Consider the following 27,414-nt stretch of genomic DNA (forward strand, 5'->3'; position numbering starts at 1 on the left):
GTGTTTGTCAAATACGATATCTGTTTGCGATTCTCGCTGTCAATTTGCAGTGTACAAATTATTTCTAAGTATGCTCCGGCCCTCCGACCATCCACTCAACGAAAGATCGGCCCACGGCTGAATGTAATTGGGGACCCCTGTATTAGAGCATGTGTGAGGATAAAAGGCGCAAAACTCTCCATGTAAAAAGTCCAATCCCACTGGGAACAGATGTAATTTCAACGTCTAATTTTGATTTACAGTTGGTTGAGATGTCAACAAATGTTAAATAATCTTGAAATAAATAAAAAATGTCACCATGTCGTTGGATTTAGGTTAAAAGTTTGGTGAAATCCAATCAGTTTTCCACCTTGATTCAACGTCATCAGATTTAATATTTTTTTCCCAGTGGGATGTTTCTGCATCTAAATAAAAAGGGAAATGAAAAATCTTCACATCAGAGAAGCAGGGTATTTCATCATAGATATTCCCAACACAGCGCTTAAGAGAAGATGAGCGTTTATAGACGTATGTTTTCCAGTACTCTGTATGCATTTTTCCTGGGGCTCATTAGAATTGCTATAGTTATTCAACAATTTTTCTTTATCTGAGTGATGTTTAAAGTGGTTGTGTGTTTTCTCACTCTTGAATAATATGAGCAGACTGCAACAGGGCTTGTCGTTGTGGTTTTTAGATAAATTACTTTTTTTCTGCATGATGAATCACTCTATCAATGAACACTAATGAAGATAAACGTAATATCATACAATATAATGTTTGATGGTTCCGGTATGCCAAAACGACCCTGTTAAAATGTCGTACAAAATAGAGATGATTTGTATTAACAATAATCAAAGAGAAACACATCTGTTTGCTTTTATTTCGTCATATTGGCCTAAGACTTGTTTTCATAAAATGCAGAGTGTATCTTCAGTATGTGATGTCCCTCCCACTCTGTCTGCTGGGATCTCCTTTTTCGTGGTCTCTTTGGTAGTCTGCTTGTTGCCAGTGGGCAGAGCTCGCAGGATTAAAATGTATATGAACTTGAAAGTTTGTTGATATTTTCCAGTTGCTTTTACTTGCAAGGAATGGTATTGTACTGTACATCAGGAAACCCTACTCTGGATGTATATGATGAAAATAACTCCCCTCCTATAATTCGAAGGAAATATTTTTAAGATGTATAATGGTGAGAGATCAATGCGCCAGGGCAGGACTGATCCAAGTCTCCAGCCCAGGGGAGGTCCGACCCACCGACGCGTTCAGTGCTCACCTCAGGGCCAACGGCAAGGCTACCATGCCAACTCCTCTCATGTGCCTCTCTCTACAAACCAGCCATCCCCTGCAGACTGCAGCACCTAAAAACAAACACCTCTCTCTCTCTCTCTCTCTCTCTCTCTCTCTCTATCTCTGCCTAAAGCTCAACGAGGGGCCAAAGTTGCATAAGCGCAGCAGCAACACCTCTTATTGTGTGCACGTCAACATTCATCCGGCCATAATTGACCAAATGTTGTTCCTTCCTCAGTTTGTGTGACTGTGCTATTGAATTTGGTTTTGACAGGCCAGACTCAATAGTGTCTCAAACCCACTCTCTGACCAAAATAGTTCCAGACACTGGAACAGGTTAGCGTTCCATTTTCTGGTTTGCTGTGGCAGCTCTGTCAACACTTTCCAGAAGATAATTGCATTGGTCTAATTTGACACATTGGCAAAATTCGTCACGCTCCTATTGCCGATGTACCACTGCTCCACAGGCCTACGGTGGATATTAACTTTCAGGATTGTAAAGTCTAGAATTTTTTTTATCAAGAGATAACAAAAATGCTGCTGCCTCGATATTTGTAAAGACCCAGTATCTACAGGCATTTTCTGACCTTTCAGCTTTGCAAGTTCAACTCAGGCCTCTATTCATTCACTTCCCTCCTCAGTGAAAGTGGCAATGTCCTGCCATGTGCACTTAATATGCCTACATGCCTAATGACATGCTTTAAATGGACTCAAACGAAGGCACGCATCTGTGACCTGATGGACTGCCCAAGTTCACTGCACAATCTAACAAATATAACCTTTTTACCTCTCCCACTTTAGAGGAAATCAAATAAAACTATGTAGATTGATAAAGATATAATAGAGGCCACATTTTAGAATATCTTCAAATGAGCCCTTTATTTTTTGGCGGAATGATGCAGTCCATAATACATGTCAAATGTAACACAGTGAATATTAACAACCAATACATTTTCACAAAAAATATTTTGTTACCTGCTAAATTAGAGCAAATACAGTCTTCTCTGTCTAAGTAATGCATTTAGTGTAGCAGATTTTATTCCAAAAATGGAAGCATGCACATTACTGTACAAAGTAGAATATATTGCCAAGAACTCGACCGTGTGTGTAGTTGATATAAGTGTTGAGTCAAGATGGGCATTTGCAATATAGCAGGGCCACCAGGGAACATTTCCAGGGTGGCTTGCTGACACAGCACAATATAAATAGTTAATGACTTGCAATTTAGTGTTGAACTATTGTTTTAAAATAATGTCTCACATAAAGCTCATCTCAAAATTTGATGAAACTGTTTTTTCCTACTACATTGTAAAAAAGTGCGTAATCTGTAGTTCAAGACTTCAATACAGTAGATTGACAAATTAAATTTGATTCAATTAAATGCAACAAAACTAACATACCGGTATATCTTCAGATCAAACCTGCATAGCCATGCCTTTAAGATGATTCAACCAAGGTAGCCACAGCAGTGACTTTAATAGATGAGCCTTGTGCAGTACCTTATTTAGATGTCTCACCTTGTCTTTATCCGGTTCTGCTTTAAAGGATTTTTGCATCTAGCTTTGGATTTTAACTTATTTTTACAACACACTGTGGACATAACACATCTCGTCTGATGTGTTAGGATATAGCAGTGCATGACGAGACATGTTTTATAATATAATGCCTTTAACCTTTATCTCTCTATGCAACGTTCAAAACACACAACCACTCTGAAGCAAGACTGTGTGGTCTGCTGAAATGGTAGCGCTACATTTATGATCATTTCTATTACCATAAGTGGATGAAAATTCAACTTCACATTATGCAAACAAGTTCCAACATGTGAAAGTGGATTGTATTTCATGAGTATTATGCATTGTTTTTCCTCTCTAATCAACAAAAAACTGAGGCGACAATCTGGCATGTCTTTAATACGTTCAGTTCACACTTGGTGGACTGCCTCCCAGACTTACATTTCATCATTTTTGCCGGTCTGTCTCAGGGTAGAAAACAGCTTCTCTTAAATTACACATGCCAGGGTGGGTAGAGCTACTTTAAAGCCAAGGACAGCAGATGCTAACTAGTAGCAAAGAAAAACACACAAAAAAGCATTGCTATTCTCTTCCTCATTTAATCCACCGCCCCTCAACTCCACTTTTAAGAATTAGCCAAGTCCTTTGATTTATTAATTGAACATGATTACAACCAGCCACCATGAGAACTAGACCCCCCCCCTCCCTGGCTAAATTGCTGTTGGAGTTCCTTCAGGAACACTCTTGAATTAATTGTATATGCCTTAATGGGGATTGAAGTGGGGGTCTTTAATTATGTAAGGTGAAAGAGCATGTTCAGCAATAGTAGTAGCAAGTGAAGGAATTGCCCGGGCGGGGCAATGAGGAAGATCCTCTACTGACAGTGTTCCCTGGGGGTAGGGAGAAGTCTATACCTCAATACTGGAACACTGCACCCATATCCCTCACAAAACACGAGCCACAGCCCTATACGACATACAGCAACTAAAGCACTATGGATGCATGACTGGCTACTGCCTCGTCCAGTTGAGGCTCTCTTGGATAAAATAAATTGGCTTATGTGTTTTCTTGGGGTGTATTCACTAGACCCCAAACAGAAGCAAACGGGCCTAAACACTTTTTTTCATTGCAAAATGTTTGGCTGCGATTTGAACCAGTTCGTGCTAATGAATAAACCCCTGCTTTACAGTTTGCAAGAGTGAGACTGCAGATATGATGTACTGTATTTGGTAATGCTCTGTAAGAATGAGTGTTGGGTCAATGCATACAGTTTATACCCATACAGCATGTATGTAGTAAAGATGTATTGGCATTTAGTCTTGGTTTTGCTTCACCTTTCCACTTATTATGTAGGTCACTTTGAGTCAATAGCAGGTATAGGGCAGTCATCAACTTAACATGCATCTTAATCCATAGATGATGATTACAAATAGCAGCATGTCCTTCACAGATTCTGCAGGGATTGCCCTTGTGGGATATAGAAGTTGCCAACCAGGGTTTGAACTCATTGAGTTAAAGACATTACACGCATCCAATGCCTTGACATTGATGTTGGCTCCCAGATGTTAGACAAGAACCCCTCCCTGTTTGTTGCTGCCTGTTACATAGTCCTTCAGCCTCTCACACCACTGACACCACTGTCACCCAAACAGACAGAGAGGAAGTTAATAAGGGCAGGGAAGTGACATAACTAATAGAAGAAAGGTAAACATTGGATTGATATCCTTGTTTATCATTGGAGACACTACAAATGTCTCTGACCCAAACTTGTTTGTCAGTGAGACTATTGTTTTGCAATCTCCTTTCATTAAACAGCGATCAAATGAACAATTTCTCATCCCACAGCTGAGACAGAGACAGACAAATCATAATTCACAGCGCGTCCTCCCATTCATTAACATACTTAACCTGTCTTATACCCTCCTCTCTGGAAATGCACAAAGAGTGATTACAGAGTGTGTCTTTCCACTGGAGCAAGAACAAAAGGGCTGGCAGTCTGTATTATTACCTTCGATAATAAGAGAAACAAGAAGCCATTATGGTCCCAGCCTTATCAGAAACTAAGTATCTCAATGACCTTTCTATTCGGACTAATTGCACACAATGGTTTGACCCTAAAGCATTCATGAGTGTTTAAAATCACACAACAACAAGGTGGTTCATCTACACATTCAATCATGGGGGTATTTTATGTCACACTGCTTTTATTCTTCTGCCCAGCTCAAAATTATATTTTCTCATTCAACGCTGTGACTATGAGGCTATATGAGGGCTTGTCCTCTTTAAATTGTTGTACAGCTCATTGGATGTTAGTGCTTACAAAATGCATATACGGTTCAGAAATATGTCCATTTGATTTTAATTGTAGATTTTTTTCGGAGACAGAATAAAAGATTATAGAAATATTACTGAACCGAACCAACTACTTAATTGACTCATCTCTGCCCTGCCCATAAGCAAGTTATCCAGTTGTTGACTTACACCCCTTCACTTCTTTTAAATGGGAGAGAAAAATACCAAGACAGGACCGGATTTAGCCCAAACAGAGGCTAAACAGAGGCCTTGTATGGGAAGACAGTTGCCAAAGCTATTTAATCGTGCTCACATTCAGCTTAATCCTGCTGTGGCTGATTTACGCCTGTAGGTATTGCGAAAGAGGAAACATGAGTCATTTAGCGAACCACTGCACAGAAGGAATAGTAAAGATGTGAAAAAAAGGCACAAAGCCTTTTGAACCCCTGAGATGAAAGAAACTACAGACTACAACAGGATGAGTCAATTCTCACAAAGACCACTTCCCTTTCCCGATAACGATGGAACTTAGTCTTACCAGTGTTTTAACAATGCATCTTTCCTACAATGGCCGAAGATGTGTAACATGCGTTTCCCAAAACACCATGCTGGGAGAACTGTCGCTAAGTGAGTCATTGGAGCATGTGTCGATACTGATAGGATTTTCAAAAAAGTTTTCTCCATTCAAATCTTTCCTTGACATTGTAATTATTTCACAATACTGATGACGGATCAGTTCCTACGACTGCAAATATTGAGGTGGCTTATTCAAATGCTTACCCAATAAAGATGCACAAAATCACCAATTTGCCACATTATTGCGCACATGTTAGGTTACATATCATGAAATATGTTGAGACAAATTACAGACAGTAGCCTACAAGTAGCAAAAAATAATTCAATTGGTTGAACATGAAATGTATTTCAATATGATTGAAATAGGTCTATAGCTTACTGTTTATTTTTTAATGCAGTCATCTCGGTTTTTATTTGTAGCATCTTTTTATACTTCGCTTGTTTGTATCAATTGCAAAGACATTGGTTACTTTGTATTTGTAGTCAACTTTGTTCTGAAGTTATCGTGGTCATAGAGAGAGATAACCATGTTTAGCAGAGATCTTCTGTGTATAAAGTGAGGTGGGAGGGCAAAAAATCATCTAATGATGCACTTAGCTCGTCTGAGGCAGGCTTATGCCCCGTTTACATCGTGACGTACAGTATTTCATTATGCCGTTATTTCATTATGTTCCACTACTGGATGGAGAGCATAGGATAGGGTTTCACAATGCAAGACAATATGGAGGACAGCCTAGTCTCTCGTCAGAGATCGCATTTATTTTGGGAGATTGCGAAATATGACCTTATCATTCAAGACAGGAGAAACATATTGTTACAGTTGATAATAAAACATATTTTGTTTATTTACTTTTCCATCAGCTTGTTTCTATAACTTTCTAGCAAGTCAAGCTATCTTACAGAGCAGAACTGTAATGTAGCTAGCGACCTCCACCTAATAATTGTAATAAAAAACAAACGGCATTTCAATCACAATAAACTAAAACGGGAGGCAACAATAATCTTCTTTTGTGGTTTAGTAACTTCCTGTTCTTCGACAGACTCTGGCCGGACCAAGGCATATGGCTAGAAAGGATCCATCTTTTGTCAAATTAACGTCAGAATTGACTTTTCATAGCAGGTTAGGAGAGCTTAGGAAGCAGGTTAGGAATGTACAGTGTGGGAAAAAAGTATTTGATCCCCTGCTGATTTTGTACGTTTGCCCACTTACAAAGAAATGATCAGTCTATAATTTTAATGGTAGATTTATTTGAACAGTGAGAGACAGAATAACAAAAAAAAATCCTGAAAAACGCATGTCAGAAATGTTATAAAATGATTTGCATTTTAATGAGGGAAATAAGTATTTGACCCCTCTGCAAAACATGACTTAGTACTTGGTGGCAAAACCCATGTTGGCAATCACAGAGGTCAGGCGTTTCTTGTAGTTGGCCACCAGGTTTGCACACATCTCAGGAGAGATTTTGTCCCACTCCTCTTTGCAGATCTTCTCCAAGTCATTAAGGTTTCAAGGCTGACGTTTGGCAACTCGAACCTTCAGCTCCCTCCACAGATTTTCTATGGGATTAAGGTCTGGAGACTGGCTAGGCCACTCCAGGACCTTAATGTGCTTCTTCTTGAGCCACTCCTTTGTTGCCTTGGCCGTGTGTTTTGGGTCATTGTCATGCTGGAATACCCATCCACGACCCATTTTCAATGCCCTGGCTGAGGGAAGGATGTTCTCACCCAAGATTGATGGTACATGGCCCTGTCCATCATCCTTTTGATGCGGTGAAGTTGTCCTGTCCCCTTAGCAGAAAAACACCCCCAAAGCATAATGTTTCCACCTCCATGTTTGACGGTGGAGATGGTGTTCTTGGGGTCATAGGCAGCATTCCTCCTCCTCCAAACACGGCGAGTTGAGTTGATGCCATTTTGGTCTCATCTGACCACAACACTTTCACCAGTTGTCCTCTGAGTCATTCAGATGTTCATTGGCGAACTTCAAACGGGCATGTATATGTATTCTTGAGCAGGGGGACCTTGCGGGTGCTGCAGGATTTCAGTCCTTCACGGCGTAGTGTGTTACCAATTGTTTTCTTGGTGACTATGATCCCAGCTGCCTTGAGATAATTGACAAGATCCTCCCGTGTAGTTTTGGGCTGATTCCTCACCGTTCTCATGATCATTGTAACCCCACGAGGTGAGATCTTGCATGGAGCCCCAGGCCGAGGGACATTGACAGTTCTTTTGTGTTTCTTCCATTTGCGAATAATCGCACCAAATGTTGTCACCTTCTCACCAAGCTGCTTGGCGATGGTCTTGTAGCCTATTCCAACCTTGTGTAGGTCTACAATCTTGCCCCTGACATCCTTGGAGAGCTCTTTGGTCTTGGCCATGAGAGTTTGGAATCTGATTGATTGATTGCTTCTGTGGACAGGTGTCTTTTTTATAGGTAACAAGCTGCGGTTAGGAGCACTCCCTTTAAGAGTGTGCTCCTATTCTCAGCTCGTTACCTGTATAAAAGACACCTGGGAGTCAGAAATCTTTCTGATTGAGAGGGGGTCAAATATTTATTTCCCTCATTAAAATGCAAATCAATTTATAACATTTCTGACATGTGTTTTTCTGGATTTTTTTGTTGTTATTCTGTCTCTCACTGTTCAAATAAACCTACCATTAAAATTATAGACTGATCCTTTCTTTATCAGTGGGCAAACGTACAAAATCAGCAGGGGATCAAATACTTTTTTCCCCCACTGTAGAAGGTTAGGATAATTAGGTTAAAGTTAGGAAAATAGTTATGGTTAGCTAAAATGTCAATACAATCTGTATAAACCGGATGCAACCCGGATGTACACTGAGTGTACAAAACATTAGGAACACCTTCCTAATATTGAGTTGCACTCCCTTTTGTCCTCAGACCAGCCTCAATTCATCGGGGCATGGACTACATCGTTTCAAAAGTGTTCCACATGAATGCTGGCCCTGTGTTGACTCCAATGCTTTCCACAGTTCCCAGTCAAGTTGTCTGGATGTCCTTTGGGTGGTGGACCATTCTTGATACGCATGGGAAACTGTTGAGCATGAAAAACACAGCAGAATTGCTGTTCTTGACACACTCAAACTGGTGCGCCTTGCACCAACTATCATACCCCATTCGAAGGCACTTGAATCTTTTGTCTTGCCCATTCATCCTCTGAATGGCACACATACACAATCCATGTCTCAAATGTCTCAAGACCATTCTCCTCCCCTTCATCTACACTTGTTGAAGTGGATTTAAGAAGTTACATCAGTAAGGGATCAAAGCTTTCACCTGGATTCACCTGGTCAGTCTATGTCATGGAAAGAGCAAGTCATAATGTTTTATGCACTCAGTGTAGATAGACTGTCCATGAAACGGCGTCTGCGAACATGAATAGATTACCTTGAAAACAATGGTCGGACATCTTGGACGCAGTCTCCAGTTCTTATTATACCTCATTGGGCCAGACTGAAGAATACACTGAGTTTGGAAAAATTCAAAGTATGCGGCATCCGTCTCGCAACAGAGCCAACAACCGCAATGGGGCGTTGCGATTCCACTCTATTGTGGAGGGTCCCCATTCAATCGAATAACATCCGGCGCAACTTAATGGAGTGCTTATGGTTGATGTGGATGAAGCATTAGATTTCAAGTGTTTTCAAGTGCAATGTTAAGAACGATGGTTTTGGGAAACAGCTCCGAGATTTAATGATGCTCTTAAGAAGGTTCTAACGATGAACATAGCCTTAAGATACTTTTGGGAAACCGGGCCCTGGGCTGTCTGAATGAAGTATGTGCAAAGACAGGGATCCTATATTTAGACATAAAATCGCTCTGTCACCTCACTGCTCCATCTCTCAGAGGGAAACTTTTCTCCCGGTGTGTCACTTGCTATCATTGGCATGTAAAAAGGCTGAATAAATCTTATGTGGACTTTTAGGAATGTCAGAAATGACGAGGGAACCAGAACCATGAATTTGCATGATTGACAAGTAACGCAATAAGTTTGAATGGGCAGAATGAGGGCAATGGATATCAAGTATTCTGTGAGTAAATGAAAGTCTGTCAAGCAAAAGTGAGTGTACACAACCTTGTGATTTTATTTATATACGAAAGATGTAAAGGTTGAACAAATGCATCACCATCTGGTAGCGAAAGCCTTCCAAAGGCTTGAGATAGGCAAGAGTTTCTGTATGGCTAAGGAGCAGCACAGACAGCTCAGACGAAGGACATCTAATGGGTCAAGGATTTCTATAGCTGCCTACTGTTAATCTTGAGAGCAGGGCCATCTTTTTGGGGGCCCTAAGCGAGATTTGGTTGTCGGCCCCCCTCTTGACAGTGGTGAGATACATAAAAAATTTAAAGTTAATTTCCTGCCATTCTACACATTTTCACCAGGGGGCAGAGAGAATTTTTGTAACAAATTTAATGGTGGCCCCCAGGAAGTCAGGGCCCTTGGGAACGTGCTCTGCATGCCTAGTCTGTATTTGGCCATGATTACTACAAGTTTAGATAGCTGACTAGGCTAACTACCAATCAAGAAATTGACATGGCTAATTGTCAGCTAATTGAGTGACTGTCATAACAAGAGAGAACTACTGATGCACAAACAAATTTCAAAATTGCACCTGGTGTATTCTACTATTCTTAAGGGCCATCCATACCAAGGACAATAACTATAACGATAAATGATCCTTAACTGTAAACGTTGGCGAGCATCCACACCAGCAGAACGTTTATTGTTTATCGTTCTGCTGTACACCGGTCAATCAACTGATCAATGCATCCAACTGCACACTGTAGGCCTATTAATGAGGTGGTAACATATACCATTCAGTGCTTCAGGGTGTGTTCATTGTCATAGTGACAACTGCAAATAATACTTGAATGTAGCCCACATGTAATGAAAAATAATATAGAAACTCATATTTTAAATGTAGCTTAAAATATGAAACTCATATTTTAAATGTGACTTGTTGCTCACATAGTTTGCAAGTGATTTCCATTTTTCTAATGATTATTCATTTGTTTGGATCTTTCTTTTTCGCTGTGCTCATCTCTCTGTCTGACCTGTGCAACCGTTTGCAATGCATCAGTGCAACAATCTTATCATCACTGGCCAAAGTGATCACACCAACGCACACTCTCTCTTTAATTTTCCCCGACAGTTAATTTGGCCTAGGCCTATTTTACATTCAGCAATTAGCAAGAGCAAACCTGCTTCTCTCCACGAAAAGGCTGTTAGGCGCATTAGCAGGCCAGTCATAGTGTGTATTTTATCAGGATGCATGGTTGTTAACAGATAGGCTAATATAGCCTGACAATATAGCCTTCTTATGCGCTGTTTGCCAGTTATTCAGGCAATCTTACTGGGAGCTCTGCCTTCTCTCCTTTCCGAGCAACCTTGTGCACCTAGAACCAAGGACGCTTCAATAGAACGAGGTTTGATTAGTTGTCAATGTTTTATCATCGGATGGACCCCTAGCCGTCTGGTAAGCGACTGCTTATGCAGTCGCGTTGCATGGGTAAGATCTTTTGGGAAGCCAAGCACCCCACACCTACAGTACCAGTCAAAAGTTTGGACACAAGTACTCATCCAAGGGTTTTTCTTTATTTTTACTATTTTCTACATTGTAGAATAATAGTGAAGACATCAAAACTATGAAATAACACATATGGAATCATGTAGTAACCAAAAAAGTGTTAACCTCTATGGGCTAGGTGGGACGCTTGCCTGCCTGTGCCTGTGGCGCGATTTTCAAAACCTTAAAAATCCTATTACTTCAATTTCTCAAACATATGACTATTTTACAGCTATTTAAAGACAAGACTCTCGTTAATCTAACCACACTGTCCGATTTCAAAAAGGCTTTACAACGAAAGCAAAACATTAGATTATGTCAGCAGAGTACCAAGCCAGAAATAATCAGACACCCATTTTTCAAGCCAGCATATAATGTCACCAAAACCCAGAAGACAGCTAAATGCAGCACTCACCTTTGATGATCTTCATCAGATGACAACCCTAGGACATTATGTTATACAATACATGCATGTTTTGTTCAATCAAGTTCATATTTATATCAAAAACCAGCTTTTTACATTAGCATGTGACGTTCAGAACTAGCATACCCCCCGCAAACTTCCGGGAATTCGCTAACATTTTACTAAATTACTCATGATAAACGTTCACAAAAAGCATAACAATTATTTTAAGAATTATAGATACAGACCTCCTCTATGCACTCGATATGTCCGATTTTAAAATAGCTTTTTGGTGAAAGCACATTTTGCAATATTCTAAGTACATAGCCCAGGCATCACGGGCTCGCTATTTAGACACCCGGCAAGTTTAGCACTCACCATAATCATATTTACTATTATAAAAGTTTGATTACCTTTTGTTGTCTTCGTCAGAATGCACTCCCAGGTCTGCTACTTCAATAACAAATGTTGGTTTGGTCCAAAATAATCCATCGTTATATCCGAATAGCGGCGTTTTGTTCGTATGCGTTCCAGACACTATCCGAAATGGTAAAGAAGTGTCGCGCGCATGGCGCAATTCGTGACAATAAAATTCTAAATATTCCATTACCGTACTTCGAAGCATGTCAACCGCTGTTTAAAATAAATTTTTACGCCATTTTTCTCGTAGAAAAGCGATAATATTCCGACAGGGAATCTCCTTTTCGGCAAACAGAGGAAAAAATCACAAAGGCGGGGGCGGTCGGGTCACGCGCATAAGCCCAGAGTCCCTTGATCGGCCACTTGAGAAAGGCGATAATGTGTTTCAGCCTGGGGCTGGAATGACGACATTCTGTTTTTTTTTTTCCCGGGCTCTGAGCGCCTATGGAAGACGTGGGAAGTGTCACGTTAGAGCAGAGATCCTTAGTAAAAGATAGAGATGGAAAAGAAGTTCAAGAAATGGTCAGACAGGCCACTTCCTGTAAAGGAATCTCTCAGGTTTTGACCTGCCATTTGAGTTCTGTTATACTCACAGACACCATTCAAACAGTTTTAGAAACTTTAGGGTGTTTTCTATCCATATGTAATAAGTATATGCATATTCTAGTTACTGGGTAGGAGTGGTAACCAGATTAAATCGGGTATGTTTTTTATCCAGCCGTGTCAATACTGCCCCCTAGCCCTAACAGGTAGGTTAAACAAATAAAAATAAAACAGCATGTTGCATGTAACAGACAGTTACATGGCCCACAGCATGGTCAAGCAAGTTAATGTTTCTAACATTTTCGGACCACTAAACAACTATTGATTTAGAACCACAGAGAATTACCGCAAGTCGCAAAGAAAACAGGAGCTGCATCCAGTATTACAGCACCATTTCAACTTCAACACTTCAACATCATCAAACCACCTCTGTCTAATAGTCCCATCAACGTAAGATAAATAGGATGTAGCTGTCCTTGGTTCTGATTTCTGTGTGCACGTGTGTTTGCGTTCCTGCAAGAAGAAAAACATGTTGACTCACCCTACTTGTAGAGAAATGTCAATGCCATCCTCCTCTCTTTCATGTTGACGAAATCAGACAGTACACACTTTTATTTTTTGTTGTCCTAGGCTTCCTGGCTAAAGTGCTTGCTCGCTAGTCTAACTTCCATTCATGGGCAACGTTAGCTAGTTAACATTAGCCTTCTACATCTAGCTACATATTGAACTTCCATCTCAGGCCAGGGGCACAACAATGTATGAATTAACGTTTGGATCAGAATCGTTGTTATAATCATTGGCCAGTACAGAGAATTAAGTAAAACAACAAATCCAAATCTCTATCTCCATCCATGGCTAATTTAGGAAAGGGCCAATTTTAGCTACACCACGAGATGCAACAATTCAATGTGTTTCTGTCAATGACGTATGCTCTCAATGCAATTTGATAGGAGTGATGACATAATCCAAGCTGGTTTCCCTTGAAACTTTTTTTTGGTGTGCCTGACCATTCATAGTTGAGCTCGCTCTATTAAGCTCGCGCTGTCTCGCTCGCTCGGATGCTTTCTTCTTTTTTTCATGGTCAAATTTTTGGTGAAGCCTGGCTTCACTTGGCATCGTTGATTATACGCCACTGCGCTTATGTCGCTTATGCCTGGGGCCAGCTCTGCTTGAGAGCATCACACGTCTGGCTAAGCTTTGATTCAAGAAGGAAGAAATAGATAAGCAAGTGACAGTGATGTCAATCTCTCTAATCCAATAGTGAAGCCAAGTCTAAGTACTGGAAAAAGCAGTCAGCATCAAGAAGTGAAAGGAAGAGCAAGAGCATATCTACTGGTCTCTCCCTGCACAATGTATAATTAACAAAAACAAAGTCCAATCAGAGGCAGCTGTCTACCGTTGTCTCTGATTGGGGATCATGTATAAGTTGTCAATTTCCTTTTGGGTTTTGTGGGATCTTGTTTTCTGTTTAGTGTCTGTGCCTGACAGAACTGTGCGCTTTCGTTTTCGCCTTTTGGTATTTTGTTTTAGTGTTTTGTGAATAAAAGAATCACGAACACTTTCCACGCTGCGCTTTGGTCTACTCTTCCTATCACCAACGAGAGCCGTCACAGAAGATCCCACCAAAAACGGACCAAGCAGCGTGGCCAGGATGAGTGGACATGGGAGGAAATCCTGAAAGGAGAAGGGCCCTGGACGCGGATTGGAGAGTATCACCGTTCAAGGGAGGAGATGGAGGCAGCAACAGAGGAACTGTTACGGACGATACGAGGAATTAGAACAACAACGGAAGCCCGAGAGGCAGCTCCAAAAAACATTTGGGGGTCCAGAGCCTCCAGCACGGTCTGCAGTCCAGAGCCTCCAGCGACGGTCTCCAGTCCGGAGCCTCCAGCGACGGTCCCCAGTCCGGAGCCTCCAGCGACGATTCCCAGTCCGGAGCCTCCAGCGACAATCCCCAGTCCGGAGCCTCCAGCGACGATCCCCAGTGGAGCCTCCAGCGACGGTCTCCAGTCCGGAGCCTCCAGCGACAGTCTCCAGTCCGGAGCCTCCAGCGACGATCCCCAGTCCGGAGCCTCCAGCTACGGTACCCAGTCCGGAGCCTCCAGCGACGGTCCCCAGTCCGGAGCCTCCAGCGACGGTCCCCAATCTGGAGCCTGCAGCGAAGGTTCCCAGTCCGGAGCCTCCAGTGATGATCTCCAGTCCAGAGCTTACAGGGGGGGGTTCCTAGCCTGGAATCCCCGACGACGATCTACGGTCCGGAGGTCCCGGCAATGATCCCTGCACCAGAGGCGCCACCGAAGTGGGGGGAGCCTCAAACGGAGCGGGGTCTTCGTCCCACACCGGAGCCTCCACCGAGAGTAGATGCCTCCTGGACCCTCCCCTATAGGTTCAGGTTTGCGGCCGGAGTCCGCACCTTTGGGGGGGGGTACTGTCACGCCCTGACCTTAGAGATCCTTATAATTCTCTATGTTTGGTTAGGTCAGGGTGTGACTCGGGTGGGAAAGTCTATGTTTTCTATTTCTTTGGTTTTGGCTGAGTGTGGTTCCCAATCAGAGGCAGCTGACCATCGTTGTCTCTGATTGGGGATCATATTATATGTACATTTTAATTTTCCTTTTGGGTTTTGTGGGATCTTGTTTTCTGTTTAGTGTCTGTGCCTGACAGAACTGTGCGCTTTCGTTTTCGCCTTTTGGTATTTTGTTTTAGTGTTTTGTGAATAAAAGAATCATGAACACTTTCCACACTGCGCTTTGGTCTACTCTTCCTACCACCAACGAGAGCCGTCACAATGATAGTACAGTCAGCAGTATTACCCATCCAAACATACTGTGGTCCGCTTTTCAGTAAAACAGGTCTATGCAGTATACAGGCCTTTATGGAATTAAGAGGTGGTAAATATGAATTCTTTGAGATAGGTGTAAGAAGAACGTGTGCCCAATCAAAGAGGTTTCTTGGCACGGAAAAACAGTTAAGAAATAATATATACATCTAATTGTGTATAATGTGTTCTCTCACCCATTATAATTCGCTACAAACTGTGTCATCAGTGACACAGTGCCTCACGAGGTCTATAGTACACAACCCGGCATCTTATTTCAACTCCCCCAATTTTCCAAGAGCATGCAAATCCCAATCTAACCACAGCATGTGTAAAATATTCAACCCTTCCCTTGGTACCAATGGATCAGGGAGATAGTGAAAACCATCCATGCTGCATCATTTTCACACCAACTGCCGCTAGAGATTAAAAAGGGAAAGTGTTGGCTAAATAATATTCCTGATGGGAGATTTCCAAAGCTGCCAAGTGCTACTGGTTGACCGGCGAGAGCCACTTCTCTACTCTAACAGGGAATATTATGTATGAGTGGCATCTTTTCCCATCTGGTGTACTATCATTGGACCCAAGTGAAATGCCAGTGGCTTGGCTAACAACAGCTATCCATCTTGATGTGTGGAGACCAATGGAGCACAGAGGGTTGATGTAGTACTCTTCCAATTCCTAATACCAAGAGCAGGGCAGCCCAATTCTCCAGACTCTCACTCAGTCATATTGCATGTGATAATGGATGACAATGGCCTGTCCCCTGCTTCAAACTGCAATGGGGAAAACGACTGCACTTATGGAAAGAAGAACACAATAACCACATTCTGGCTAGGTCAAATAATGAAGATTCATTTTTGGACCTAGCATTCTGGTCCACATACTTTCAAGCATTTACTCAGAATTACTTACACAGTTCTTCATTATTATATAATGGAAATCCTAACTAAATACATTTAATTCTGCTTGGGACAGATCCTCCTCACTGGCTTGGACAATCAATATCAAGTCATCCCTTTTTTGGGGGGTTGAGGCACAGAGGGCAAACGTTTAATCTGTGTGCCAGCAGACCCTGCAACCAAGTGTAAAAGCTTACAGCTTGTGGTCTCTGATGGTTGGCCTCCTGTGAGCGCTCAATTAAAATGCAGTGAAAGAATCCTGCTGTTGGGGCTGATTGGTGGAACCTCCACCTGTGCCCAGCTGCAGCATGAATCAACTGTATCCCCTTTGCCGCCTAAGGCTACGCCCCAAATGACATCATATTCCCTATATAGTGCACTACTTTTGACAAGGACCGGCAGGGAGCCTAGTGATTAGAGTGATGGGCCAGTAACCGAAAGGTTGCTGGATAGAATCCCCGAGCTGACAACATAGAAGTCTGTTGTTCTGCCCCTGAACAAGGCAGTTACCTTACCCACTGTTCCTAGGCTGTCATTGTAAATAAGAATTAGTTTTTAACTGACTTGCCTAGTTAAATAAAAGTTAAATAAATTTGGGATGCAAACCTGGTTGCTGCCTGGTCTCCTTTGATCCTTGACTCCAATAAATCCCTTTTCACCAGGAATAATGTGGAGTTTCCATGTTTTGATAATTGATTTCATGGTGAACCTCACCATTAAACATTAAAGGCTGACAAAAAAAAGTATTGGTGGTAGTTAAACAGTTTTTTTCAGGAGGACACTATCTCTATCAGCAATGTTTTCTGTTTACAGTATAGACATCTTTTCTTTCCTCTAACAGCAGAGGTTCTACTAGGACCCACTAAAACTACACCGTAAACCCCAATGTGCTGTCATTATTCAAAACTTTTGAGGAAACCCGTTGTAGTTAATATATCTGAGTACAGTTACTTAAATAGGTTTTGTAGTCATTTCTCAAACCGATAGTCACTGTGACCCAAGGGGATCAATTTTGAGTAATGCCCGCACTAAGCCATGCCTCCAAAATAATTTCCCAGTGTGACTTGCCTTTGAGTGAATTGTACAGTTACCACCCTAACTAGCTATTTGTTAGTGACAGAGACATGGTTGCTGAATTATTTCATTCTCAGTCCTGTGGCCTTCACCAATTGTTTGTAGGTTTGAATGTTATCATTATAATTAAACTCTTAATGACAATGCATTGCATATCTCATAAGGCTTTGTTTTGAGGCCTTGCTTTACCCTAACACAGCGGCCTGAAACGCATGGTTTACAGGCCACATCAGGCCTGCAAGTAGGGTTGCATAATTCCAGTAACTTTCCCAGATTTTCAGAAAATCATGGTTGAAGGATTTCCAGGAATCTTCCATCCAAGATTTCAGGAAAATCTGGGAAATTGACTTGAATTTTGCAACCCTACCTGCAAGAGGGTTCCTGAGAGGCTCAGCGGTCTAACATGCTGACCAGACCGGACACGTTGTGTGCGCGAGCGTTGCAAAATAAATGTAGAAATCCATGTTATTCAATTATTGCACCCACACTGCTTGCGCGCGCCAACGAACGTTTGCGTTGCCAAGGGCTAAAATAGAAGTCATTCCTATTTCTGATGCAGATCGCGCTGCAATTCCTGCCTCTCCCATTTCCTCATTGGTTTAAAGAAGCAGGTACCCATGTGCCATCTCCTCATTGGTTATACCCACGTGGGTGATTGAAAAAAGAATTGTGTTGCCGGTTGTAGTGGTAATACTATGAAAGTTTAGATGCCAATCACCATATAAGTTCAAAGATGAAAAAGCCTGGAAGGAGGAGAGATGACTAGAAACGATTTAGTTGACCGTTTTATGTGTGGATTAATTGTCGGAGTAGGGACCTTGTGCATTTCAGGTAAAATAACAACTCAATGTTTATATCTCAGGACAAATTAGCTAGCAACCGCAAGCTAGCTAAATAGGACAAATTAGCTAGCATGTGCAAGCTAGCTACCTAAATTGCCATACATGTTTAATGCTTTTTGACCTGTCCCCAAATTAATGTAATTGGTTCAGAGTTTGTTTTGATATTTTAACCTGCGTGCCGTGATCACGTTTGGTGTGGGGGGACAAAATAAATGTATGCACGATGGCGCACGATGGCGTGCACGCGCAGCCAGTTTGGGTTCCGTGTAAGGCACTGCATCTCAGTGCAAGAGGTGTCACTACAGTCCCTGGTTTGATTCCAGGCTGTTTCACATCCGGCTGTGATTGAGAGTCCCGCAGGGCACAATTGGCCCAGTGTCGTCCGGGTTTGGCTGGGGTAGGCCATCATTGTAAATAAGAATTTGTTCTTAACTTACTTGCCTAGTTAAATAAAGTTTTAAAAAAACATTATGCTGGCTTGCAAAGTCATGTGTAATTCCTATTGGAATCCAGACACAGTTAAGATATCCAACAGTTTACATTTGTATTCACCCGCAACCTGAATTCATAATAACAGCCAGGGTTAGGAACAGTGTGAGGACACTTCTTAAGCCATTTAAACTAGAACAACCAGTTCAGTAACAGGTGCAAAAATCTAATAAAATGATTGGATTAGTTTAGAAAAATGTAAGTTATGTATAACTTTTGTTTAAATAGAGTTGATGTGATTTCTCATTCGTTTTGAGTCAGTAGCACATATACATTTTAAGTAATAATGGCTTTCATTGTCTTTGCGTTCATCTAGAGGTATTTGAGTTAAAAATGTCTTGAGGTTTAAAGTGTAGGATCCACATCCACTGTGCTTAGATCTACACATCATACCATAACTACTGTATTTGTAAAAAAAAAATATTAGTTCATGTACTGTGAAAATGTTACTGCTGGTTGCAGTAACATTGAGAACTTTTCCTTTCTATTTTGTAATTCATAATAAGAAGAGAAAACCTTGCAAAACAAGGGGTTTGACTAAAGGACGGGGGACTACCACCCTCACACGATCAAAGGTCTTCCACATCATCTCCCATAATGTACTGCTTTATTACATAATCTAGACACAAGTTCATGTCCTTTGTTATCACACTGTATCTAATTTAGCTATTATTGGTACTACCCTTTTCCACATGCATGAAAACTCCTCTGGGCTGGAATTTCCCCTCTTTTAAACCAGATTGTTGACTCCTGAAGTGTGTTTAATGAGTGCACCCAGTATAAGAATATAAATATGAATGCAGAGAGGAGTTATGTGAGTAAATGGATGAACCATACTGTAACTTGACTTCAAGGCCTTGCTCAGTGTTAGCCTTTGTACAGTACAGTCACCTCGACTGGCTATTCTTATCATGGGGCTAAGGTGCTTAGTCTCTTCAGTGACTCTGAAACATGCTATGTATATATAGCATATTGTGCTATTATTCCAGCCTTCTGTCATGTCTAAATGGCTGCGTCTCAAATGGCACCTTATTCTCTACATGGTGCACTGATTTCGACCAGGGTCCATAGGGCTGTGGTCGAAAGTAGTGCACTAGGTTGTAGGAAATAGGGTGCCATTTGGATGCAGTCGGGGGCTCTATTGAGGAGCCTCAACTATGACATGGTCAACCATTGGGTGTATGTTCCAACACACTTTTTAACACAGACAAATCCAAGTTGTCGGCCCAATTACAAAGGGATCCTTTATAAGTAGCCTGTGTTATGGAGTGCTGATTCATGTCCTTTTCCAATTCATCGCCCCAAAACTGTCCTTAGTTTCAACCTTGTTTGGATTTTGTTAAATACATTTTCAAGGACTACTGTAGATAGAATATGCAGTATCCATTGCATATTCCAGTCCTTGAAAATTTCAGCCTGGCATTTTTTTGTCTTGAGTGCTGTAATAATTAACCAACATTGATTGATCGAGATCAAAAGCCTGTCGACCATTTTCACCCTCAAATGATTAAAACACACATGAGTTTCTTTCTTTCTTTCACTGCAAACTGTTTTTCTCTTTGGGAAAAAAATCCTATATATTCTACTCTAGAGTCCTCAGCTCTGAAGTCAGACTGACATGCATGCTTTCTACACTGCATGCATGAGTAAATTAAACAAAATAAAGATAGAGCGAACAAATTAGCGTGCTTAACTGTAAATACAGCTGTGCTAGCGTCACGCCCTGACCATAGAGATCCTTATTATTCTCTATGTTTGGTTAGGTCAGGGTGTGACTCGGGTGGGGAAGTCTATGTTTTCTGTTTCTTTGTTTTTGGGCCAGTGTGGTTCCCAATCAGAGGCAGCTGTCTATCGTTGTCTCTGATTGGGAATCATACTTAGGCAGCCTGTTTTCCACCTGTGTTTGTGGGAGGTTGTTTTCTGTTTAGCATTCTGAGCCTGACAGAACTGTGCGCTTTTGTTTTTTTGCTTTTGGTTATTGTTGTTTGAGTGTTTCTTGAAATAAATGATCGTGAACACTTACCACGCTGCGCTTTGGTCCACTTGTCCTTCTAATGACGGGCGTTAGAGCTAGGCTACTCTGCATGTACTGTACTAAGCCTGACTACTGATTAAACGTTGATACTGTACATTTTGGAGCACTAGGATACACTTTTAAAACCTGCAAGCTCACGCACATCCACACTAGCACTACATGTCATGTTATCCCATCTAATCACATACAGAATTGTAGTTAGATAACTTGCTTCATGGTTCACCAAAGTGCTGCAAGTAAAAAAACAAAACTGGGTCAAGATTTCTGCATTATAACCTGTACGATTTAGGGGATTAAATATCCCCTGACAGTAACAGTGAAAATCAATGGATAGTTTGGATGTCAAGTCAAATTAATCTCTCCTGTGATGATGTTCAATAATGAGATCAATGCTTTTACTTATAAACATTGCACACATCCTGCTCTGAAAGTCTCTAAGATAGTTCAATCATGCATTAAACATGCCTCAGACTGCATATTAAAAAAATGGTGAGCTCAAGAATAGCTTACTGCTGGAGGCAGATCATCTAAAATGATGTGTTGTACTCTGCTCCCTCTGTAGGTGAGAAATAGGAGTAAAAATGTCTGGAACCTGCCTCTCCCTTCCCAACTGTTGGAAGAACGAGGGATGTGAGCAACCAAAAGTCTCTCTCTCTCCACAGGGAATTTAAAGAAGCTGACTAGTTGTTGCTGCTTACTGGATGGAGCAAACCCCTTATATTTATGTTGATTTGATGTCCAATAAAAGAAATAGAGGACAAAACAGAACCTCCCGCAGAGACACAACCTCCCTCAGAGACACATTGTAGTAAAGAAACATGGAATCTTATCACAGTATATTTATGTTCTCTATCTCCCACCTCTTTCTTTGTGAAAAGTAAAATTCAAGGGAGACAGACTTATTTATCACTGTTTACAGATACTTATAACAAACACCAGGAATCCACTCCTCAAATACGAATTGCCCAGAACCAACAGCTTAGTCTTAAAAAATACACTGAAGCAGCTTACACATTTTCCTCAACGGATTAGATAAAAAGGAAGCTGCTTCATATTTGGTGGAAAATGGCATTAAATACCCCCTCCTCCGATTGAAATGTCAGCATGATTCTAGTCTGCCAAAATCACATTGTGAAAAGAGGATTCATGAACATATGTGAAACAATAGACTGATTGCTCATACTAGTGCCCACTTCTTCCCTGCTACTGTGGTAGTGCTGCCTGTGGCCTTTTATCGAGACACATGGCCATAACTAGGAGGAAGCACTGTCCTACACACTGTCTCATCCTTTCCTTCCACCATGCCCAGGCAGAAGTCTCACACTGAGGAGGCAAACCCATGCAGTGAACAACAAAGGCTGTGGGGTGGTTTTGTTAAATCTCTCAAGCTTTTTAGTAAAAAAAAATTAATGACTTGCTAAAAATGTTTCACTTGGCCAGGAAGTGTAAAGCACTGGCCAGCATCTCAAGTTTTAATGACACCTTCAATGATGTTGCAGTGATGTATTGAATCTTCCACCTCCCCCCCTCCTCTGCTCAAGCTCCAATGTACTGTACCCTAGGGCTCAGGCAGTGTGAGCTCTGGACTGAGTAAGCCTAGTTAAAGATGCTTACGAACTGAATGCAAATTCACTGAGGAGCATGTATAAAACATCATATTCACAAATCCTATAGTTGCCTATACACATCAAAAGTCATCCTGTATCACAGTCTACAAGGGAAACCCCATTAAATAAGAACTGTTAAAATGACAAACAAAAAACGGGATACAAATTAAACAAGCCAATAATTCAGCATCATAACACCACAGTAATAATTTAAGAAGATAATTTAAGAGTAAACTAAGCGAACATCTGAAGTTTAAAAATGACTGGTTGATAATGAATGTACAACCTCTTTGGATGAAAACACAATCAGACTACTAACTCAACCCAACATTATAAACAATACACAACAATACACAGAGGCACATGCTGGGTCACTGTGCAAATTGTAATGTCAATACTCAGGCACTCTAATGCACAGTACTCATTATTATAGCAGCAAGGCAAGCAATAGCATATATCTCACCCAGAATGTGAAGTGCGATCCTGCTGTTTCTCTCGGTGTGCGTGTATCCTACCAGCTAGTGAAGGTTGTCAGGACGCTTACAGTCTTCAGCCAAACTGGTGGAATGCAGCCAGCAGCCAACCGACAGCCTCCAGTCCCTTTTTCACTTGCAGCTTCCCACTGGCAAGTTACAGAGTCACTTATTATAGGATAATCCAGGCATTGTCCCCTCACTCCTATAGCCAAGTCAGTAAACGTTGGTTGCAAGTTGGGGTCCAAAGGTGCCCCTATGATAATGTAAAGTCCACAACACTACAGTGTATATTCAGCTTGAGATAATAGTCAAAAACAAACAAAACTTCATTCAAAACTAAGCATATATCTTGAAAGGATTTCAGAAAGAGAAAAAAGTCAAAGGTGCCTGTGTCCCCCATGCCTCCAGGTCATAATGATAAGATATGGTGGAGCAGTCAGCAGAAGCAGAATAAAATCCACACAAAATATCACTCTTCCCTTTTAGGCAACTCTCCCTTCAATAAAGAGCCTGCACCTGCTACCAAAGCAGAGACATCCAATTTGCACCTTTTTCTGTGAGCCACACAGCTAAGCCTCAGCTGCCCCTGCCACAGTCATCACTCACTGTCAAGACCAGCACATCGGTTGAGCCCTAGACTGAGGAGTGCTGCTGCTCTGAGTCGGAAAGCATCTCTTTCTTTTCAACAAGCTCTGCCAGACTGACTCTTGTTGCCACGCCTCCTGGCCCTTGATTGGCTGAGCTGAGAACAGAGGAAAGGGAGGAGGAGGTGATAATGCTATGTAGAGGGAAGGAGAGGGAGATGAGAAAAGAGGAGAGCGAGATAGAGGGAGAGTGGGGAGTTGGAAGGCTGAGGGTTGGGGAAGCAGAGGAGAGGATAGACCGAGCTCTGTAAGCCTGAAGGGACAGTGTGGCTAATGAAAGAGAAATGCTTCTCCCAACGCTTTAGTCAGATTTATGTGTTACAAATTTGTTGTGACTCCCGGCAAACTGAATTCATACTGATGAAGTCCCTAGTTTCTGAAGGGAGATACTGTACATCTCCCTTTTTAAGCAATACATCTGAAAAGTCAAATCTTGTCAGCCAAAAGCCTACTGTTACTTTGACGGATCAGCGGTTGAAGACGCAAAAGTGCATTTTGAGTTTTCCAGTTTCCCAGCTCCCAGGCATACAGTAGTGTGCTAGTGTAATCAGAGAATGAGGTGTTCTGAGGCAACTGCAGTTCAACAACAGATTAAAAACTACATCATGCCAGCTTTGGGGAGATGGTTTGACAAAATTATTATAAGTCTTGTGTGGGCAGTACAAGGAGACAACCCAATAAAGATGGTGTTGGATCAGTGCTGCTTTGGAAATAAACACTTTTCTCATATACAAATGAGGGATTAAAGCAGATACGTGTAGTAGGTTTGATGGGAGGAAGTGAACTGTTGACATTGAAATCAAAGGGATATAAAGTGGCTTGCGAAAATATTCACCCGCCTTGGCATTTTTCATATTTTGTTGCCTTACAACCCGGAATTAAAATAGATTTTTGGGGGATTTGTATCATTTGATTTAAACAGCATGCCTACCACTTTGAAGATGCAAAATATTTTTATTGTGAAATAAACAAGAAATAAGACAAAAAAATTGAAAACTTGAACTATACACCCCCCAAAGTCAATACTTTGTAGAGCCACCTTTTGCAGCAATTACAGCTGCAAGTCTCTTGGGGTATGTCTCTATAAGCTTGGCACATTTAGCCACTGGGATTTTTGCCCATTCTTCAAGGCAAACTGCTCCAGCTCCTTCAAGTTGGATGGGTTCTGCTGGTGTACAGCAATCTTTAAGTCATACCACAGATTCTCAATTAGTTTGAGGTCTAGCCTTTGACTAGGCAATTCCAAGACATTTAAATGTTTCCCCTTAAACCACTCGAGTGTTGCTTTAGCAGTATGCTTAGGGTCACTGTCCTGCTGGAAGGTGAACCTTGGTCCCAGTCTCAAATCTCTGGAAGACTGAAACAGGTTTCCCTCAAGAATTTCCCTGTATTTAGCGCCATCCATCATTCCTCCAATTCTGACCAGTTTCCCAGTCCCTACCGATGAAAAACATCCCCACAGAATGATGCTGCCACCACCACGCTTCACTGTGGGGATGGTGTTCTCGGGGTGATGCGAGGTGTTGGGTTTGCGCCAGACATAGCGTTTTCCTTGATGGCCAAAAAGCTCAATTTTAGTCTCAATCTGACCAGAGTACCTTCTTCCATATGTTTGGGGAGTCTCCCACGTGCCTTTTGGTGAACACCAAACATGTTTGCTTATTTTCTTCTTTAAGTAATGGCTTTTTTCTGGCCACTCTTCCATAAAGCCCAGCTCTGTGGAGTGTATGTCCAATGGGTCCAATGGACAGATACTCCCGTCGCCGCTGTGGAGCTTTGCAGCTCCTTCAGGGTTATCTTTGGTCTCATTGTTGCCTCTCTGATTAATGCCCTCCTTGCCTGGCCCGTGAGTTTTGGTGGGCAGCCCTCTCTTGGCAGGTTTGTTGTGGTGACATATTTCTTTCCATTTTTTTTATTATGGATTTTATGGTGCTCCATGGGATGGTCAAAGTTTCTGATATTTTTTTATAACCCAACCCTGGTCTGTACTTCTCCACAACTTTGTCCCTGACCTGTTTGGAGAGCTCCTTGGTATTCATGGTGTCGCTTGCTTGGTGGTACCCCTTGCTTATTGGTGTTGCGGACTCGGGGGCCTTTCAGAACAGGTGTATATATACTGAGATCATATGACAGATCACGTGACACTTAGATTGCTCACAGGTGGACTTTATTTAACTAATTATGTGACTTCTGAAGGTAATTGGTTGCACCAGATCTTATTTAGGGGCTTCATAGCAAAGGGGGTGACTACATATGTACACAGCACTTCTCTGTTTTAATTTGTTTTTACATAAACAATTACGTTTTTAAATTTCATTTCACCAATTTGGACTATTTTGTGTATGTTCATTACATGAAATCCAAATAAAAATCCAGTTAAATTTCAGGTTGTAATGCAACAAAATAGGAAAACACCAAGGGGGATGAATACTTTTGCAAGGCAGTTTATTTGTCTTTTGTATCCACCCACATCTTTTCCATATATTTGTTTAGAACTGTTAAGAATGTTTATGTATTGGACAGCTGGAGCCTTTCCCAAGCATAAACTACACTGAACAAAAAGGTGAATGTAATTTGTAAAGTGTTGGTCCCATGTTTCATGAGCTGAACTACAAGATCCCAGAAATGTTCCATACGGACCAAAAAGCTTATTTCCCTCAGATTTTGTGCACAAATTTGTTTACATCCCTGTTAGTGAGCATTTCTCCTATGCCAAGATAATCCATCCACCTGACAGGCGTGGCAAATGAAGAAACTGACTAAACAGCATGATCATTCCACAAGTGCACCTTGTGCTGGGGACAATAAAAGGCCCCTCCAAAATGTGCAGTTTTGTCACACAACACAATTCCACAGATGTCTCAAGTTTTGAGGGAGCATGCAATTGGCATGTTGACTGCAGGAATGTCCACCAGAGCTGTTGCCAGGTAGTTAAATGTTAATTTCTCTACAATAAGCCACCTCCAATGTCATTTTAAAGAATTTGGCAGTACATCCAACCGGCCACAACACCACAGACCAAGTGTAACCACGCCAGCCCAGGACCTCCATATCTGGCTTTTTCACCTGCGGGATCGTCTGAGACCAGCCACCCGGATAGCTGATGAAACTGTGGATTTGCACAACTGAAGAATTGCCGCACAAACTGTCAGAAATCGTCTCAGGGAAGCTCATCTGTGTGCTCGTCATCCTCACCAGGGTTTTGACCTGACTGCAGTTCGGCGTCGTAAGCGACTTCAGTGGGCAAATGCTCATCTTCGATGTCCACTGGCACACTGGAGAAGTGTGCTCTTCACGGATGAATCCTGGTTTCAAGTGTACCGGGCAGATGGCGTCGTGTGGGCGAGCGGTTTGCTGATGTTAACATTGTGAACAGAGTGCCCCATGGTGGCGGTGGGGTTATGGAATGGCAAGCTACGGATAATGAACACAATTGCATTTTATCCATGGCAATTTGAATGTAGAGATACCGTGACAAGATCCTGAGGCCCATTGTCGTGCCATTCATCCGCCACCATCACCTCATGTTTCAGCATGATAATGCACAGTCCAATGTCGCAAGGATATGTACAAAATTCCTGGAAGCTGAAAATGTCCCAGTTCTTCCATGGCCTTCATACACACCAGACATGTCACCCATTGAGCCAGCTTGGGATGCTCTGGATCGATGTGTACAACACCATGTTCCAGTTCCCGCCAATATACAGCAACCTCGCATAGCCATTGAAGACAGTGGCGGTCAGTGCCGTTTAAGATGAGGGAGAACGATTATTTCTATTACAGCATATCGGATGACTCATTCATATTCCATTCACCCAGTTCAATGTAACAGTTATAGGTTTAGGCTACTAAATGATACTCAAATTGTCCCTATACCCATCACGAGGTTGCTACAACCTAGTCTATGAATGAAAGTTTACAACA

The 27,414-nt window shown here is 41.8% G+C and overlaps 1 protein-coding gene across 1 annotated transcript in view; it reads right to left on the reverse strand.

The window, feature by feature from the left end:
- The window catches only part of LOC106569071 (BMP/retinoic acid-inducible neural-specific protein 3-like), a 104,432-nt gene extending 80,925 nt beyond the window's left edge, over positions 1-23,507 (reverse strand). Inside the window, exon 1 of the mRNA XM_014140029.2 lies at positions 22,834-23,507. The gene's annotated coding sequence lies outside the window, so the exon portion shown is untranslated. The remainder of the gene's footprint in view (positions 1-22,833) is intronic.
- Positions 23,508-27,414: the final 3,907 nt, after the last annotated feature.

This window comes from Salmo salar, chromosome ssa14, assembly GCF_905237065.1.
Source record: "Salmo salar chromosome ssa14, Ssal_v3.1, whole genome shotgun sequence".
Lineage (NCBI taxonomy): Eukaryota > Metazoa > Chordata > Actinopteri > Salmoniformes > Salmonidae > Salmo > Salmo salar.